The following is a 19,607-nucleotide window of genomic DNA, read 5'->3' as shown; positions in this document are numbered from 1 at the left end:
GAGTTTTCTCTGTTAGGACAAGTTAGCTGCTATTTTTTGTGCTGCTATTTTGTGCTCTTGCCAGACCTGTGAGCTGAGAAAGCTTAGCACTTGTAAATACAAGGTAACACTGTACGCCTTCTCATAAAACAAATTGCAGTCTGCTATGAGGGAAACTTCTTCTGGCTTGTCCTTGCCTTTTAGCAACTCCATTTACCTGATTCAGGGAAGGTACTGAAATGCAGTGAGAACTGTTCAGTAATGAGGGGCACCTCCATTGGTGGGGAGATACAGAAATTGAGCAAGCTGGCATATCCACTTGCCAGAGCTCTAGAAAAGCATGTATCTTGCCTTCCAATTCTAGAAAGCATGGATCTGAAATAACACCTCCTAATTTACTGCTTCTTATTTAATGCCAAATTCTAATACTTTCATTCACTCTGCAGAATAATTTATAGATGCATGGTGAGATTGCTTAGAAGTACCTCTGGAGTAACTTCGTGTTTTTTCTTCGTGTGAGACAAGACAGATGAGTCTTGGTCCATTAAGGAAAGGCAATTTGAATAAGCCTGTGATTTGAACAAGGATGCAGTCTGTTTTTGGCAAGTCTTTTGTTTGAAAAAGCTACAGGTAGCAGATGTTTCTTCTGGGGGTGGACAACCCCCTACCCTAAGCTGCTGTACACCAAAATAGCAGAATATTGAACCCAAGCTGCCCAGGGATTATTATCAGGCAGCCTAATGTTGTGCCTCGTGATTTCAGTCCAGGTAATTCTAGCACGTGTTGAGTATTTTGGTTGATAGGTTGAAAATTAACTGTTGGTTATAGCAGCAGAAATGTTATTAACATTCAGAAACACTCAAAGATCAGTTTTTAAATGATCTGCATGCCTGCAGCCAAAGTTTAAATTACTTGAAACTCTTTCAAATCGAACTCCCACAATAAATGTGCTTCATAGAAAAAAGCAGATTGTAATCAGTCATAGAGGGAAGGGGGGGAAGGGGAAGCGCTGAGGATTTCCCTCTCCTCCACTAAAACTTATGTGAACGGCTTCTGTTCTGTTTGGGTGGAAGTAGCTAGACCTTATTTTACAGCAACCTGCATGCTTGCTTTTTCACTGCCAGTAATTATATGAAAAACGTGGCTGACTAATGATTGCTCATTCACAGTGCTTTTTATATCAAAGGCAAGAGCTTTCTTGGTATTGCTGCAGAGGAATCCTCTGGCAGCTGCAGTCAGCTTTGTGAGATGCTGAAGGAGTGCCCTGTTTCCGGAGCTTCCTCATCCCTGAAGTGAAACCCTAGAGGGGAATCTGTGATTCAAACAGCTGATTTCTGGCCTCTTTTTTTTCCTTTTTTTTTTTCCTCCCTCCTTATTTGTTGCATGGGCTCAGCTGCACGAGAAGGAGCTGAGCTCCATACAGCTGAATAGAGTGCTATATGGTGTCCACAAACTGAGCCACTTCCCTCATTGTGACCCTATGGTTGACTTCAGGAGCAGAGCTCCCTCCAAATGTGTCTTTTCTCTACCCGTGCTGCTCCCTGTTGAAAACAAAACAAACAAACAAACAAAGCCCAAGAACTTACCAACAGAACAAACCTGTATTTTTTATTTACCCTGACTTTAATTTCATCAGTACAATGGAATTGTTTCCAAGCTATGAGTTTTTCTTCAGGGTGACACAAACACATTGCAATTATTCCTCTGGCACCCTGATTTCATATAACCTGATCCTTTTACCTCACTGAAGTATGTAATTTCTAAGGGAATAAGCAATCAATTCGAAAGACATTCTATCAAAGAAAAAGCAACCTTGATAAACCTGTTTTTATTATAAAAAACAGCAACAATAACAACCAAAAAACAAGATCCTGAAACCTTAAACTGTGCTTTCCTGACAGAGATGGAGGGTGTGAAATGTGATGCCAAGAAAACATTACAGAGAAGGGGAAAAAATAAAATAAAATACTTTTCATCCTGAAATGATTATGTTAAAATTTGGAAATGTTTGAGTGAGCCCCGTGACTAATAGTATAATGAATACCAAAAGAACTAGCGTTGATCTGTTCTTTGTTCCTAAAGTTTTGTCTAAGGTTTCTATGAAAAACTTGCTAATTTAATAAGAGAGAGTATAGCCAACAACTGCATTCAGTTGTAACTTTCCTATTCTTTCAGTAGAAGAAAATGTTGAAAATTGGTAACATGATGAGACAAATTGAAATCAAAGCTTAAGGAAAGCAGGATATAAATGACCTGTATAAATGTAGTATGCTATAGTTCTATGGGAACACAAGAAATAGCTCAGGAGAATTTCTCTAGGGTGGAAAAAAAGATGAAACTAAACAAGTTTTGGCACTGACTTTTGCCTTTCCCAATGTTCTTTTCCCGTGCCTTCATTTCTGTATTTCTGACTTCTGAATTAAGCTAATTTTTAGCCTGCTTCCCCCAAGAAACCTTATACAAGGTTGAAAATCTCAGCCATATTTGGCTTGGAAAGTTTTAAGTATTTTAGTCACTGTGTTTAATTGGGAGTAAAAATACATTTTCAGTGATAGTAGTGCAAGTCCTTAAAAATAATTTTATATTATTTGCACTGATGTAGATGAGCCTGGAACTCATTTCATAAGGGCCTAAATGAGCCTGTCTTGTGTGCTGTGAGGTGTCATTTATTCTAGCTATTATTCAATTAAATTTCATTTGGATTCCTCAAGAGAAATGACCTTAGTACAGGAGCAGATCCCATTGTTCTGGCTTTCCTGCCTCCTTTGCACAACTTCTGTAGCCTGCAGGGGAAATATAAAATAATCTTGGTGTGGCAGCTTGTGGAAAGTAATAGGCTAGCTGCTGCATTTATTTCTACTCAAAGAGATTAAAATGCAGTCGCAGAGGTGGTGCTGACATCATCCCAACTGCACAAATAAAGTTGACGTCAGTTATACACTGTATTGCAAGGTGTTTATCTCCATCTGATTAGGTTAGTAAAATGCATACTGCAAAGCCAGCGTACACAGGAGGAAATGGTGTGGTTGTCCCTGCTTCCCACTTGCCCTCTTATACCGTGGTAGGTCTTGGAAAGACTGAAACACATACTGCTCAATAAGGCTTCTGTATTACACTCTGGAGCTGCCACTGGGCTTGACTTTTTCCTTTGTTAATCTCCAAACATAAGTGTTAAAGCATAGCTTTTGTCTGACTTAGGTTTTGGGCAGCCCCTTCTTGTGGGGAAGTCCAGATCTGAACTTTTGACCTCTGCAAGTCATAGAACTGTTTGAGTTGGAGTGGCCTGTAAAAGATTATCAGGTTGCAAGCCCCCCATGACTGGTGTCACCAACTGGCAGGAGAGCTGCATCCAGCTGTCTCCAGGCACATTCTTGAGATGTGGAGCAGAAGACAGGTGCCTTCTCTCCTTCAGTTATGACTGAACATACACTTGAAAAAGACACACACGTTAAAGTCAGTATCCCAGGTAAGGATACCCGGGAGCATTGTTATTCATGGGTCAAGCCAAGCTCTTCACAGTATGAGGCGGACAAATGTCTGACTCCTCATACTGACTCTGTGAGCTGGTACATCTGGATTCTTGACACCCACACTAGTGCTATATTATATTAAGATGCTTTTAAGTACATGTTTATGTTCTTAGTTTACCCTTAAAAGGACATTTTCAGTGTTTCCAGTGAGTACTTTGGATACTTGTGTGTGCTTCCACTACAAGTCTTGTTGTTCCGTGTGGACCATGAATCTCAGCTAGCAAACACTTGGCTGATGCAATCAGACTCAGTTTCAGCCTTTTTTTTTTTCCCTCTCATTTACCGGTTCCTTATGCTTGTTGTTCCTTCTGTAACACTTTCTAGTTAAAATTTCATCTAATTCAATCACTTGATACAAGGATAAATTTTAAGCATGCATTTTGGACACCTGTAGAAATATCACAGGTTGGAGCACAGTCCCATTTATGCAGTTTCAATTTAACTCTAAAAGCTCAATATCAGCCTGATAGAAGCGGGGAGCTCATACTTAGTGTCTCTTTATTACTTTGTATTTATTTTGTTGTATTCTACTCCCTCCTATGTGTAACCACCATAACTACAGGTTATTAGAAATGATTAGTAATTTCCAAGTCTTCATCATTGCTAATTGTTAGTTTTCACATTAGCAAGAAATGTGCCCGATCTGTGCAAACAGCCTTTAGAACAGCAGTAAGATGGATCTGTGGTAAAAAATCGGGCCTTCTGGGTACCAAATTTCTGACAGGGTACTACCTGAATTGGAGTAAAAAGATTTTACTGCATGCAAACTTTTTATTAGCATGCTTCAAAAATTACATAATGCGCCTACTCTCTTTCGTAACTCAAATCAAGGCAAATCAAATCAACGTGCTCAAGATGAGTAAGTATATGCATCTTTTAGCAACAGTTACTTTATAATAACTACAGTTAACTACACTTCAGTCAAATGAAAGCATCTTGGAAGACAAATAGCATGATTGCAACACAGGCCTTATGTCAGAGGAAGAATATCTTTTTTTTTTTTTTTTTTGTCTTTTTTGTCTTTTCAAATCGATGAGCAATGTTGACATATTCATTCTCTTGTTACTGTGTAGACTATCAAATCTTTGCAGTGTTTGAGGAGCTGCTAACATGAATAACCAGTGATCTCATGTAACCTCAGGACAGCAGAAAGATTTGTCAGAAAGTTAGCAATGTGCTGTTTTTAATTCAAAAAAGGAACAGCAGGCAGCATGAAATGCATGATTCAGAGAACACCATATTTTACCACTGAGTACAGATTATAAAACTGGTAAAGTCAGAATAGTCTTATTTCATCCCTCCTGATCAGATAGCCCACATTTTACTGCAGGATGAAGTTTTGCCAGAAGAACTTTAGCTGTGTGTAGGCAGCTAGGACAATGCCAAGGTTGCATTTATGTCCCAGAGTGTAGAAGGTACAGACTTATTGTGACCTTCATCTTTTTCTTTCAGAGTAGTCTGTCTGTATGTTAAGGGCAATAATATCCCTTACCCTTTGTATAGGGGCAATGCAGCTGAGCCATTCCAGGGTGACTATGCATCCTGACCTGGCCTGGGAAAAAATATTTTGAGTACTGCTTATTTGCTAGTTGAGCAAGGGGAATCTGGACCTTATTTTTTCCTTGCAGTAAACTGGGATTTTTCAACTTATTTTGCAAAATGCCTTGAAATCTGTTGATAAAATGCCCCCATAATTTAACAAGCTCCTTCTACAGTTCTCCTTTGTCATTTTTTTCTGTAATGTTTCTAGAGATTAATTTTTTAGGTCCAAGAAAGTCTCGCCAAAACATAAGAGACAAAGATAAAAAAGCATCAGGTATATGTAATTTTATGAAAGAAAACTTAGTCTTCAGACAGTCTGTTTTCCTAAACTGCAGAACAAAGAAAGAAATCCTATGGTCATTGTGTCTAAACAGCTTTATTTTCTGACTTTCTTTACTCTGCCAATACACTTTGCTTCTGTTTAGGATGACTGTAAATGGAAGTGATGTTTGCTACCTTGGTGCTGCTAGGTTACTCAGTTGAAGGCCACAATGGTAAGCACACTGTAAAAGTGAGGGAAAAATGCATGGAATATATCCAAAAGCTGTCTCAAAATTATCAAACTTGTCTGGCTTTTCATAATCTTTTTAATGATTTTGTGGGATTAAAAAACTGAATATTGCTGTTCCCATCCATATCTAATATTTCTAACCTTGTATATGTTGGATGCCAATTATTCAGAGGAGAAGAAAATGTGTCCAAAGTTCATCTTTGAATATTATGACTTACTGACACCATCAATTTACTGTGAGCTTCCAACAGCAAAATCAATAACAGATATCATCCCTAGAGATCCAGGGAAAACCCTCTTTTTAACAAGGTTATTAGATAGGCTGTAGGCTTCATTGTTTGGGGTGAAATCATCCTTTTGTTGCAGAAGCAGACTGAAGACTGTGATATTTAGAGCAGTTTCAAATCTTGTTCCAAGGTTGTTTTCACAACAAAAGATTACCCTGTCAGAGCACAGGAGGGGAGTCTGACCACACTTCTGAAGTCACTATAGACAAGTACAAGCTTTGTTCTGCTTCTCAGCTCTTAAATCAAGTTCCTTGCAGAGGGATGGAGAACCCACTGCCAGCTTTACATGTAGAGAGAGAACAAGGACAAGATTCAGACCATTTAATGCTATTCAAGCAGGTAGTTACGGCTTACACAAGTGGAATTTAGGGGTGGGATTTATCCAGCTAAATGTTGACAACTATATTTCTCTCTGCTGGCTATAAAAGGAGTTCAGTGTGACTAGCTCAAACATGGATGTCTAAAGTTAGATGGGATTAATCCTCCCTGCTTGCCAGGGCCCCCATTTGTTTGCATACACAGAAATGTCTAGTTTCTTTTGAGACACACCAGGTATCCAAGACATCTACACAAGGCTGGTGATGTGAGCTATGGGAGGACCTCTTATGAAGAGACAGCAGGAGATGCTATAGGATGACTGTAGTCAGATGGCACTAGGTGGGTACATCTACTAGCTTGAGAGTTCTCTAGATGTCGACACTTGAGTATCTTTAGAAATGTAAATACACATGTAGTTTATGCAGAAAAATGTTCTCCTTCCCCCCTTCAGAAATGGTCACTGCAAATTAAGATTGTGAATATTGTTGGTTCAGAAGGGTTTCAGGCTGAAGGAGGCCTGACCCTTATGTAATCCATGAGTAAGTGCTCAGCCATGGGCATGCATGGGCTGCTTTAAGCCGTTTACATCAAGCAGACACTGGACAAATCCCAGAAATAAACCCAACTGCAGAAACAGCATATATCATCAAAATAAAAAAATGGTAGCCACAGATGTTGATATATTAAGTTGTATAGGGAAACTAGATAAGAGATAAAGAGCAAAGTGTATTTCTTTACTTTCTTTAGTATGTCACTTTTTTATTTTCCTCTTCTTGCACCTCAGTGTAGGGTATGCTTTTAGTGAAGTCAAAAACTGCCACCTGCTAGGTAGATAAATTAGAAGCTTTAGGACAAAATATTCATTTCTTATGGCATCCACCAGAAGGTGTGTTCTCTGGCTACAGAAGCATCTGGTGTAGCGCAAATAACTCATTAAAGATGCCTTGTGATCCTTTCTGTTGTGTACATGGCACTTTAATCTGTTTGTTCTCAAGCTTTCTCCCCTCAGAACTTCCTGCTAAAACAAGTAGTTTTTTACTTGAAGGAGAAATCTACATGTTGTCTGAGCGAAGAATTCCAATCAAGCAAGCACAGCACCATAAATGCAGCACTTGCAGATCTCTCTGGTTTAGGCAGTCAGTAGGACTAGCATTTGCTAATGCTTCTCCAGACAACTGTATTCATTAAACAATGTTAATGTTTTTCTTTTCTTAAAAGCCAAGTTATGGTATGAGGCAGCTTTGTGTTTAGCAGTTGCTCACTGAGTAAAAATCCTATGGCAACCAATAAATGGAAGCCAAAAAATGTTGCAATATTATTTTAGAAGACTCATCTGCTTATTTTTACTGTTAGCCTTGCATAACCTTCTGCATTTTTGGACTCTGCTTTATGTAAAATATTTCTTGAAGTTTCCATTTATTTCAGTTGCACACAGCGCGTTAGGAAAACTCACTTATAAATGAGTCACAAATACTTTCCCTTAACGATGTTATTCTGCCCTTCTATAACCCATTTATGCACTGTCCTTACCTAATATTTATTTGGTGTTACATTTTTGCTGAAGATCTAACACTAATTTTTCAGTCCTCAAAGATAAAAGTGATGTTGTAATGGTAGTTTTACATGTATATGCTTCCTGTGATTTAAACATGTGGACATGACATATGATGAGTGTGGACTGCAACTGATGATCGGGGCTGAGTTTACAGCTTGAGCCATCCCATAGCTGTCACAAGCACGTGTGGGTTTTTTTATGAGCTTTTTTTTCCCTTTCTGTGCAGTTGGGGAAAAGCGTGTTTATCAACAATGAAGAAAAGCCTAATGATAGATTTTAAATGACATAAAAATTTCCATTTACTATCAGCCTGGCTTGGCACTTAGTGTATGCTCATCTCTCTATTACCCTGGAACAACTAGCAGCTGTCATCAGAAGAGTATCAAAGACTGCATCTCTGAGATTTGAGCATGATACTGATATGAAGTCCAAACAGTAGTATACTTTTTCTCTCTTCCTTTAAAAATAGAAACAAAACCCTCTGTCAATTTGTATTTAGCCAGAGGTATTGCAGTACATAAATTTCTCCATTGGTGATGTTGCAACTCCATCACTCATGACGAATTACACATGTAACTGTTGCAAAACCGTATTCAAAATACATAAAAGTCTTGGAACATTTTCTCTGACTTTCTTCAGCAAACAGGATCTTACGTAAAGATGGAGATGGATGAGTCTGTATGCCTGCATGTGTACATAAGGGTGTGCATGCACATGCATAACTGAACAATCCTGAATTGGAGAGGGGACAGGGATGGTACAGCTCTTCTTCTCACACATCTCTGCACCAATCTGGATAAAAATCTGAAATAGGAAAGAGGGACATCATAGTCCCCACTTACTTCAGAGCATCGCAGTTTATTTCTTCATCAAGAAGCATCCTCAAGAGTTTGGCAGGTCTGCAGGCAGGTTTGCAAATTACTGTGACTGCTGTTTGGCAGGATGGCTGATGGGAGGCTTGTTCATCTCTTCAGAAAATCCTTGCCCATGCAAATATACAAATTTTCTAACTGAAAAATGGTGTTACTTTCTCCATATTTAAAATATAACAGGGGAACAAACCACTTTAGTACTTGACTTCCTTAATTACTTTGCCTGGGTAGGCTGAGCCCTGTCAGCTTTGGGTTTCTGCAGGACAGGCATCTTAGATCTTTTACATTTGATGGAGACCTTGTCAGCACAGCCTGTGGAGCCTACAGAGAGGTTAATCTTATCCTAACTAGACACTGATATTTGATGAGTGGCACCCTACACGTACTCCCTGAAAGTTTGTGTTTGTTTGTTTGTTTTATCTTTATTCCTTATCAGGAGCCTAAAAATCTAGCTCAAATACGTAGATAGCTACCTTGTAGACAACAGAAACTGAGAGAGCTTTACCTCACTTCCAGCCTGTCACAGAGTCAAGGGAAAAAAAATAATTCCATTTTCATTGGTTTATGTAGGCCTTGACTAAGGCCTTAAGTGCAGGAGTTGAGTTATACACACAACAAACTTTAATATGCATTTATAAATAATAGCATAGAGTATAACTATTCATATATTAATAATTTTAAAATGTGTACTTAGATTGCCAGTTCTTTGAGATGAGGACAGTTTTTTTTGTTGCATCTTTGCACGTAGTAGCACAGTGAAGTCTGAATACTCCTGGGATTAGAGGTCCTTCTGACTATTGGAGTAAAACTAATACATTAAAATGGTTGAACAGTCTTAGGATCAAGCACAATATGTCCTATCTTATGAGATCAGCAGCTTCCTATTCTCCTGACAAGGCAAATGCTCTGTTCTAATTGAATTCTCTGTGGGTTTTTTGTTTGCTTGATTGTTTTTGTGCAAAAGGAACACATATTTTTGTATGAACTTTAGCTGCGACTGACCTAATATTTCCAAACCCATTTCTCACAGAACCTAAGCAGGTTTTAACCCAGCTTTTGAAAGGAAAACATAATATAATAATCTACTTCAGCAACTGAACTCAGGAGATAATCTATTAGGGGTAAATGAAAACAATGGAATATTTTTTTTTTTTTTTTTTTTTGGTCTTGCTCTGAAAAAAGGTCAGAGAGAAATCTCATAAGCTGAGGTATTGTTTGCCATTTCAGATGCTATCCCAGTGTGGCTTGGAGCATGAGTCTGAGATAAATCATACACTAAGTTTTCTGAGGTGTTGTTTTTTTTCTTAAAATGCAACACTATTTTTAGTTATATCCAATACTACTTCCCAATATATATTATGTTATTATACATAGACATAGTGTGAGATTCTTGAGAAATTTACATTTCCCATTTTGATAAACATGGTTTATGGGTTTAAAAAAAACAACAACAAAGTATAAGAATGTAACAGCAATCCCTCCTGATCCATACTGGTATTTTGCAGAGTTCTGTTGTGTTTATTGCCAGTGTGTTAATATATTTACTTATGCTCAATCCTGGATAACTTTGGAGATACTGCCAGGAACAAGGCTTCTGTTGTGACTGCCATGGCCATGAAGCTCCCCACTGCTTGAATGCAAGGTGAAAGTGCTAACCTAATGAGCTGTTCACACTGATTCATCTTCAAGGTTCGGACCTATTTTCAAGTAGTCCTAAGCAAGAGTTCTCCAGGTGTGTCCTGTGGTCTCAAAATATCTTCATCAAAACAGCAATGGCAAACCCATGTGACCCATCAAGCTGCTCTGGGTCTCCCTGAATTGTGACCATATTAAATGCTGGGGTGTGCAGAAGAGCTGAGTTCTGGGGAGCCCTGAAAAGTAGAGTTGTGCCATGGTTCAGTTTTGTCACAGTCCTCCATCCAACCTTTAGACAAATGAGGCCAAAAGCTGATATCTTCATAGGGCAAATTTCTCACTCCTTTATAAACATGTATGGTAGGGTTTTTTCTTTGCAAGAGGAAATGCTACTATTAAAAGTGTAGGGTCAAAATTTGCCCATGCTTAGCAGTTACTGAAGGCTAACACAATGCACATTCACTGATGCATTAATTATGCTAAGTTAATTATAACAAACCCCCTGTTTCTTTGGGGATATCTCTCACTTCCTATTTCTCCTCAAATAATTCTCAAGAATGGTCCCTTCTGGGAGGAGAGGATAGTTGGATATCAACTTCAGTCCCTCTCTTTTGGTTACTGCTGCATCACTTTTGCCATCTCCCATAGGAATACACAGTTCCCAGGCAAAAGACAGAACTTAAATGACTCTCATAGTCATGCATATTTCCAGATTCTATTGGAGTGCTGTTGCCTCTAATTTTTCAACAGTTAAGTAGTTTTAACATTTTTAAGACCATGTATTCTGGAGGGTTTTTTTCTGGCCCTGGTTTAAACTTTATGTCTCGTACGATGGTACAGTAAAGCTAAAACGACAGTAGTACATAAAGTATCTTCTGGTGTGCTATTTTTCAAAGGTTTGCAATTTTTAAACAACCTATGTGTGTTTTGGAGGCCTGTCTTGTTTGTTATTTTTAGTGTTGAAGCTGAACTGAGCAGCAAAAGCCAAGAAATGTTGTAAGCACTACTCTCTAACTACTGTGTTGTAAATTTATTTCATTCAGCTGCTGAGGGCTTATGTGACCACTGCAAGGAATGCAACTCTGGCTGCATCCTCTTCATGTGAAAAAAATGTTAATTTGTTCCATGCCATTGCCTTATTTATTTATTTATTTTGTATCTATGTCCAAGACAAATTTTCTTTGGTCACTCTGGGTAAGAAATTGAAAGGCAGAACCGGAGACTGAACTTCCCTGTAAGTTCTGGACTTTTCAAAAATAGTATCTTTTAAGAGTAGTAGATTTGCAGTTTGGTGTTTTAATAGTATATGATATTGTTTTGTAACTCAGTACTCTACTGCAAAATATCATCAACTTCTAAAGTAAGAAAGATTGTAATGATGATGCCCATTATCAAGGAAAATTAAAACAACAAAACAAAACCCACTCACATGGTCATTTTATATTGTGAAGCTTCAGAAACAATGAGGTTTCATTGCCCAGATCTTGTGATCACCTTTGTGGCCAGTGACATGCTGAGCATAGGTGCCTGGAAAAATTATCATCTGTGTTTGGATAGAACTGTGCCTTATGCTGAGATCTGCTTTCATTTGCCCCCAGTGCTAAACAACTACATAATTATTTACTATAACATTATATTATTTTGATAGTGTCTTTTATATTTATACTTACAAATATAATTATTAAAATATATATTGCATGCATAAACATTTCATATAATTTATGCTATATAGCACATTACCATATACAATTGTAGATTATATTTTTATCTATATAGGTTGAAGTTACTTAGGTATTTATATAAGCACATTTTTAGAAACAAAACCCAAGTCCATTTTGTAGTGTTTTCTGTTCAGTTAGGCCAGGAACAAGTTGTTCTCATGCTGCATGACACAGAATTATTTCACTAGCTTGCTCCTTTTATACAAACCAGACTAAGCTGAGTCTCTAGCAAGAAAGCAGCAGGTTGCAAATGACTCATTGCACATATTTTCCTTTCACACAAGGTTACTTCTAAGGTAGAAGGACTCAGGTTACTGATGGAGTCAATGTCAGCAAGTGTTAAGATAACGAATGCAAACTGATAGAAAGAACTTCAGTGTCCCTAATTAATCTCTCCTCTCCGCTCATCTCCTCTCCTAAGAAACTGAAGACAGAGAGCATTTTTAAATTTTTGTGTTTTTCTCTGGACCATTGGCTTTATGCTACAGAGCAACCATATTTCCAACTCGTATTACATTTGATCAAACTTGAACGTGCTCTAGCAGAATTTAACATAGATTTTCTAAGATCCAGCCTTTACAAATCAGCATAAATTACATTTCAATTAACAGTTTGTCTAGCAGCTGGCAAGTCACTTGATTTTGCTTTAGTATGTCTCAATCTGTTGAACAATCAGACTTTTATTTGCTGAAGGACTGGTGTGCATGCAGTAATAATACAGCCATTCTAACTAAAAGCTTTGCTTTTAGTTTGTAAATACATGGTATTTAAGTGTGTATGGTAGCAACATGTCAGCTAGGTAGATAAAGGAAGAATTGACCCAAACTACTCAACCTAATAAGATCTAAACACATCAGGGAATTTTTGTGTGTTTGTTTTTTGGAGCTTATTGTTTCACTGTTGTTTATTTTTTTGTTTGAAAGCAGGACTGCAAAATGCAGCATGAAAGGGAATTCTTATGACATTTTTCTACGTGAGCAAGAGTCAAAACGCCCTCAAGAAAAACATTTTTCCATCTCTCCTAGCCAATATTGCAAATCTAGTCAAGTATTACTTAATGTGATAATCTAAATAGAATATTGCTAATTATTAATCAGCATCAGAAAGGATTAAAATATGAAGCTATACCTACCCAATATGCTTTTCAGGGATAGGTTTCCTGAAATTAGCCTTTTGTGTCTTTTCTTGTCTTGTTCCTCCTTGAGATATTCTGGACTAGATGCTACAAGGAAACACATACTTTAAAGCAGAAATTGTATCTGACAAAAAAGTTCCTTCTTAAGCCACGATCAAGATATCCCAGATATTCCAGATTAAAATCAAGCTCCTTTTTAAGGAGAATCAAAATGAGAGGACAGTGTTTTGTTTGTTTGTTGGTCTTGTCTTTCTGTGTGTCTGTCATACTTCATTCCCTTTGAATACATATGCCTACAAATATATATTTCCTCAAGGCACTATTCATTCACTTTAGTACCAGTAGATGTTGGAATGAGGTACTTCATACTCAGCTTAAATTTTGCTTTCATTTACAGCTTTCCCATTTTCCTAATTAAGCCCACCTGGCAGAAGCTGAAAGTCAGCAAACCAGGATCTCTGTTCTGGAGTTACTGTGGACTGCAACTGTGTTGTTTTTGTGTTTTCTCATGGAGATAAGAATGGATGAAAGAATTATCCAGTTTTTCCCTGTCATTTCTGAAAGGAAATAATAAATAAATAATAACCATGTCCCAAACACTATGGCCATTCTTTCTGCCTTGCTTTAATTTTAGCCATTTTTTGCTGGTTCCTGTTACACTTAGTTACTGAGCTTTCAGTGTGGTAAATATTACTGTTCGTGAGGAGAATGAGTTGTATAAATTTCAAGTCATCAACAATCAGCTGGACAATTTCCTGAAGCCCTTTTTTTTGTTGTTTGTTTTCTTTATGGGATATAACTGAAAGTGCTTATTCATATGAATGTTTTACACACCTTATTAGTCCTATTAACAGTAGAGGTGAATTCATTTTTTTTTTTTATTTTTTTTTTAAAGGCTTGCGTGACAATGTCTTTTAAACCCAGGAGTGAAGTTCTAGTTGTCACAAATCCTTATCTGTTGGTATAAATTTACTTGCTTCTGGCAAGATATGCATTCCCATATACATCTCTTACTTTTTGAAGAAGGGAGATAGAAGAAATCAAACTGAGAAGTACAAAATTGTTATGCAAGTCATTTCAAAAGTACAGCATGATGTGGTTAGGGCAGAGCCAGATAGATTGAAATGCTGAGTAAAAATATGAAGTTAGGTCTGTCTCATGCTATCAGCATCACACTGAGTGTTGATTTTAGCAGCACATACTAGTGCAGAGAAATCATTATTCTACTTGATACACGAAACACCAAACACAAGATCATGAAAAACAAACATGACACAACTGACAGTGTTCACATGAAGTTGAGGATGGAAGCTAAAAAGTAATATCTAGTAATTAAATAATAAACTAATGAAAGAGAATGTTATGTTTCTTGCAGTAGCATGAATAAGCCTTAGCATTCATTTGTACAGTAATACTTAATCACTTCAGACTTCTGCGTTTGTCCTCATGATCCCTGCTCTTCAGCTTGCTCTTAGCAGGCAGAACCCACCCATTATGCAGCAAGTTCTACATGTAGAAGTGGCTTCCTTTCTCTCTCTCTCTCTCTCTCTTTGTTGTTGTTGTTAAAGAGTGGTTTGGATTGGAAGGGACCTTTAAGACCTTCTAGTTCCAAACCCTTTGCCCTGAACAGGGATACCTTCCACCAGATCAGGCTGACCAAGGGCCCATCCAGTGTGGCCTTGAACAGCCCAAGGGATGGGGTATCTACAACTTCTCTGGGTAACCTGTTCCAGCTCCTCATCATCCTCAGAGTAAAGAATATCTTCCTTACACCTAATCTAAACCTCCTCTCTTTCAGTTTAAAGCCATTATCCCTTTTTCTATCACTACAATTCCTGAATTCCTGATAAGGAGTCTCACTCTATTTTTCCTATTGGCCTCTTTTAGGTGTCAGTAGACTTCTATAAAGTCTCCCTGGAGCCTTCTTTTCTCCAGGCTAAACAACTCCAGCTCTCTCTGATTCAGCCTACAAAAATCATTACAGAGGATGCCACAGCAGATGGGTGAAAAATCACTAAGGAATTTTGAAATGCCATGAAATTTGTTCCTGTTGTATAATATTGGTTCAATAATTCTGCCTTTTTTTTTTTTTTTTTTTTTTTTTTTTAAGTAAGTTTGGAATCCTTCATCTTCATACTATGACTCATTTGTACTGGGGACACTGTAAGAGTTCTGTGCAATGACAGGAACTAGGTGAATTTTGAATAGATGATTTATTTACCAAAAGATATGTTTCTTCATCTTGTATTCTTGTTTAGCTTAGGTGTCTTACAGAGAATGTATTTCTTCTTTCTCCTTCCAACATCCGCAATTCATTAGCTACTTCGTATACAGGGGGTGTTTCTTCCCCACTCTACATCCCCTTTTGAGGTGAATTTTAATTACATTTCGTGTGGTATGAACAATTTGTCTAGGCAATTTTAGTATCTTGTAAAAAATTTCTGCCTTTCTGCCTTTTTAGGTAAAAAAAGAGAAATACTATCAGGAAAACTATCTTTTTTTATTTTATTTTTTTTTTTTTCCTTTTTCTTTTTCCACAGTGGAAACTGTGAATTATTTATAACAGTAGTTTGATTATATTAAAAAGCACAATCCCAAGTCTGCAGTACATTACTGGCTCCCTTCCTTGCCGAAGAACAGGCGTGTTTATATTTTTCCTCAGTAAATATGTGATAATTAAATGCAAATAGACCATATTTTTCAAACGAATTCCCAACCCTGGAAACTTGGATGATGATAATATTGCCTAATAAATGCACAACTGCAAGTGAAATCAAAGTTTACTGAAGCAGAACATTCTTAGCAGTCAGTAGCAGCCATCACTTAGTGAAAAAATACAGAATTAATATAGACATGTCATTGAAAAATGGATAGCCCTAAGGTATTTTATAATCATGGTATATACCTAAGAATTAATTGAAAACACTGTGGACTCTTTATGGGATGTTCTCAGCTAATACATTCTTGTAAATTATTAGGCTATATTGAAGTCATGCCTGAGGCTGTCATCAGGTCTCTTGTGTGTTCTCCATTGTGTGTGTTATCCCCTGTTTCTAGGTCAGCTTTTCAGCCTTTTCCCTTCTCTTTGTGAAAACAACCAACCTCTCACCTATTTATTTTCTTTCTGAGGAAAGTTGCCCATATTCTTCCTCTCACATTCTTTGGCTGGGAGCAGCTGAGCTTCTTCCACTCCCTTATATTCTGAGGTCCTGAGCTGCCCTTTTGAGCAATGGAAGGGCTTTTGTACTGATGTTCTAGAATAGGGTGTAATTGCCTTCTCCCTCCTATTTTGCTAGATTAAAGAAGGAAGTACTATTTCCCAGAGAAGAAAACATGAAATCTCTTGTCTACCCTGCAATGTGAAACTGAAACCTCTGCAATCCTTCTTACTTGCTTTTCCTTCTCTCACTCTTCTCTCCCATTCTACACAGCTGTTTTCTAACATCTGGAGATAAATTATCATATGCCCTTAAAAAGAACATTAAAATCGGGATTTTTTTGCCTCAATGGCAAGATGCTGGAAAGATGCCAAACATTGTTTTTGTTTTACCTAGCCAGTTGCCCTCACTGTCCTGAATAACTCGATCTTCTTTGCTGGCATTTCTGTAGCCACAACCCCACAACAATATTCCTGAGGTGTTTGGAGAGAGGCCTAAAAATATCTCCCCTTCTCTTCCTATGACTTCCTCATACGAAAGTATTTTTCCACTTTTATCTAATTCTCCTTACTAGTTAGAGTCTGGATTTCATTCATTCTTAATGACCTTACAAACAGGGGAGAATACTGAATGTCCCACAGGAAGCATGTGTTTAAGGTTTGGTGGCTATTGCTTCTGTAGTTCTGTCCTTTTCATGTTATACTGTCGTCTTGCCTGAACGCGAAGAAAGAGAGCAGCTGTGGGGGAGGAAAAAGACAGGTTCCTGGAAGAAGGAGTAGCTGACAGGATGTTGCTTTTGTTGGACAAGATCCATCCTGTTGACAACAGGGAGGACCCAATAAGACTGAGGGTTAGCTGCTAACCAAGAACTACCCTGGCAGTCTGAAAGCCAAACTCTCCTTTTCCTGCCAAGAAAAGGCATATAAATAGGGACTGAAGTATGATTTCAATTTCACTCCAGTGTAATGCAGACAACAGGAAAACACGGTGACTCACAATACATTCTTGTCCTTACAGTAAATAAATTTCCTCTCAGAAGTCTGCAATTTTCAATTGGTAGAGAGGCATGATGAACACTTGGTCCTAGATGTACACATCACACCAGCTGGGTTTTTATTCTATGAAAGGCCAAGAAATGAACTTGTTGGAAGTCTGCAAGAAAGGCCATAATTTACTCAAATGCCATGTTTCTTTCACAGATGCAAAAATAAGTGTTTAAAGCAACAACAACAAAACTAATGGGCAATAACTGATCCTTGATCAGCTATGAATCTTTTAAGAAACAGCATCTTCCCAAGCCAACCACCTCCTTACACTCATATGTTGTACCTCTCCCTACAGTGAAGGGAGAAATGTAAGGAGGATGCCACAGAGAAGGCTATAAAAATAAAGTTCCTAATTTACAAGTTTTAGTATTGCTATGATAAACAGTGATGGATATGACATTTTTCCTTTCTCTGTTTTCCCCTGCTTATGGCCCTAATGCATGATCAGTCATAGTCAGGACCAGATGACCCCAAAAAGTTGGCCTGTGTATTGGCCAGTGGCAACATTCATTCTTTCTCTGTCTCTGAAGGTGACCAGGAGACATGAATAACAGTTTAATTTTGGAGTTTAGATGTAAGCCTGAGGTTTTCACTTTATGTAATGCTTTCTGAAATGTCCTGAAAAGAACTGAAGAGTTAGGCTGAAGTCCAGGAAAGGAAATGAATGGCAGAAATGATACATAATCTCCCCTGACATCCTGCTTATCCCATGAGCTGTGCCTTACAGAGCTGGCAGGATGAAAGCACCTCTGTTTACAAACGTGTTTTTGCAGCCCTGCCCTGGTTTGTGTTTTGCCAAACTCTTCAGCACATGCTGGGGTCTATGGCCTTGCTACTTACGAGGCTTAGAAAGCCCCAAATGATATCCCATTCATGTCCCATCCATCCTCTAGCACTGACTTTGTACTGGAAGACAAGGGCCCAAGCTGGCATGTGTTCAGGTCTGGTTGGCTCATTTCTCTTCTCAGACACCCAGAACATGGTTCAAAGTCCTCTAAGTGCAAATGAAAGGTTTTTAACTGACGTCAGGAAGTTCTGATCAAGCCCTTGGGGAAGAACTGGGCTGAAGGACATGAACATGATGTGCAATGTAACGCTGTTGGTTTCTTGACTGTCTTTTTTTTTTTTTTTTTTTTTTTTTTTTAAGATTATTATTTATTTATGAATATACTTATTGGCTTCTTTGATGTTTTAATCATTATGAAAGCACAGCAACCTGATGGATCCTAATTAACATACATTTAAATACAAAAGAGGTAGTTTATTTTTCAGCAGTTCTAACACCTGCAATTTATATGAGCTTCAGCTGGAATTCTGTGTGCTCAGCAAATTAAAACCTCAATAAACAACATTATAGCAGCATTGACTTTAAGATGAAATCATAAATGCATGAAAACAGGACAAAGCCCATAGCTATCTGTAGCAGTATTCAATCAGTTATGCCTCTCAGCCCTGGAATGCAAGGTTGGAAAAGGTCTCAGCTGCTGCAAATTAGCTCATCTCGGCAGTTATATCACCTGTGAAGATGAGAGCTAGTACTTATGTATATTAGATATCCAACCCAAAATCATAACATAAAAGGAGACTATTTTTTTAAAAATAATCAGTTTAAACTAAAACTAAATATTAAAATGAACTAAATATTTTAACTAAATATTAAAATAATCAATTTACTTAGAACTGAGTTCATCTGATTGATTTGCTGAGTCCTGCAGGCTACCACCTCCTGTTTATTATGCTGAGCCTACTGCCTCTTCATTTCTGGTGGGAAAAGTTGAGAGGGTGTGATTTTCGTGCAGTCTTAATGAGCACTAATTGTTATTTTGTTCCTGTAATATACCATTACCCAGAAATCAACACTAATGGTGTTCACCATCTGATAACTGCGCATTTCTAGCAATCTCATGATGCAAATTACAGCAGATATGCTTAATAAGCAATTCCAGTGGTGTTTTGTAAATACTGAGTAACTTGGTCTTCTGCAGGCTGAGCCAGTCCATTAAGAGAGACTCGGAGGACCACTCTGGCCTTGCTTTTAGGTCAGTTCTGAAGTGTATTAACCTGTCTTAAAATGCCTGGGTGCTGTGGGAGATGCCCACTGAATATGCTAACATAAGGAAACTGAAGTGCTTAAATGCAGCCAGAAAAAAAAAACAAAGACAACTTTCGGTTTGCTTGGGTAACATACTACCAACTCAAGAGATTATACATACCAGAAATGAGGTTTTTATTCTTGCTTTTGGAAATACCCCAGCAGGAAAAGGCAACATCCTTCCTCAGATTTTAAAAAGTTGTGAGAAAATCCTACTGTATACCTG

This window comes from Excalfactoria chinensis, chromosome 3 (assembly GCF_039878825.1).
Source record: "Excalfactoria chinensis isolate bCotChi1 chromosome 3, bCotChi1.hap2, whole genome shotgun sequence".
NCBI classification, from domain to species: domain Eukaryota; kingdom Metazoa; phylum Chordata; class Aves; order Galliformes; family Phasianidae; genus Excalfactoria; species Excalfactoria chinensis.
This window is presented reverse-complemented; position numbering follows the sequence as displayed.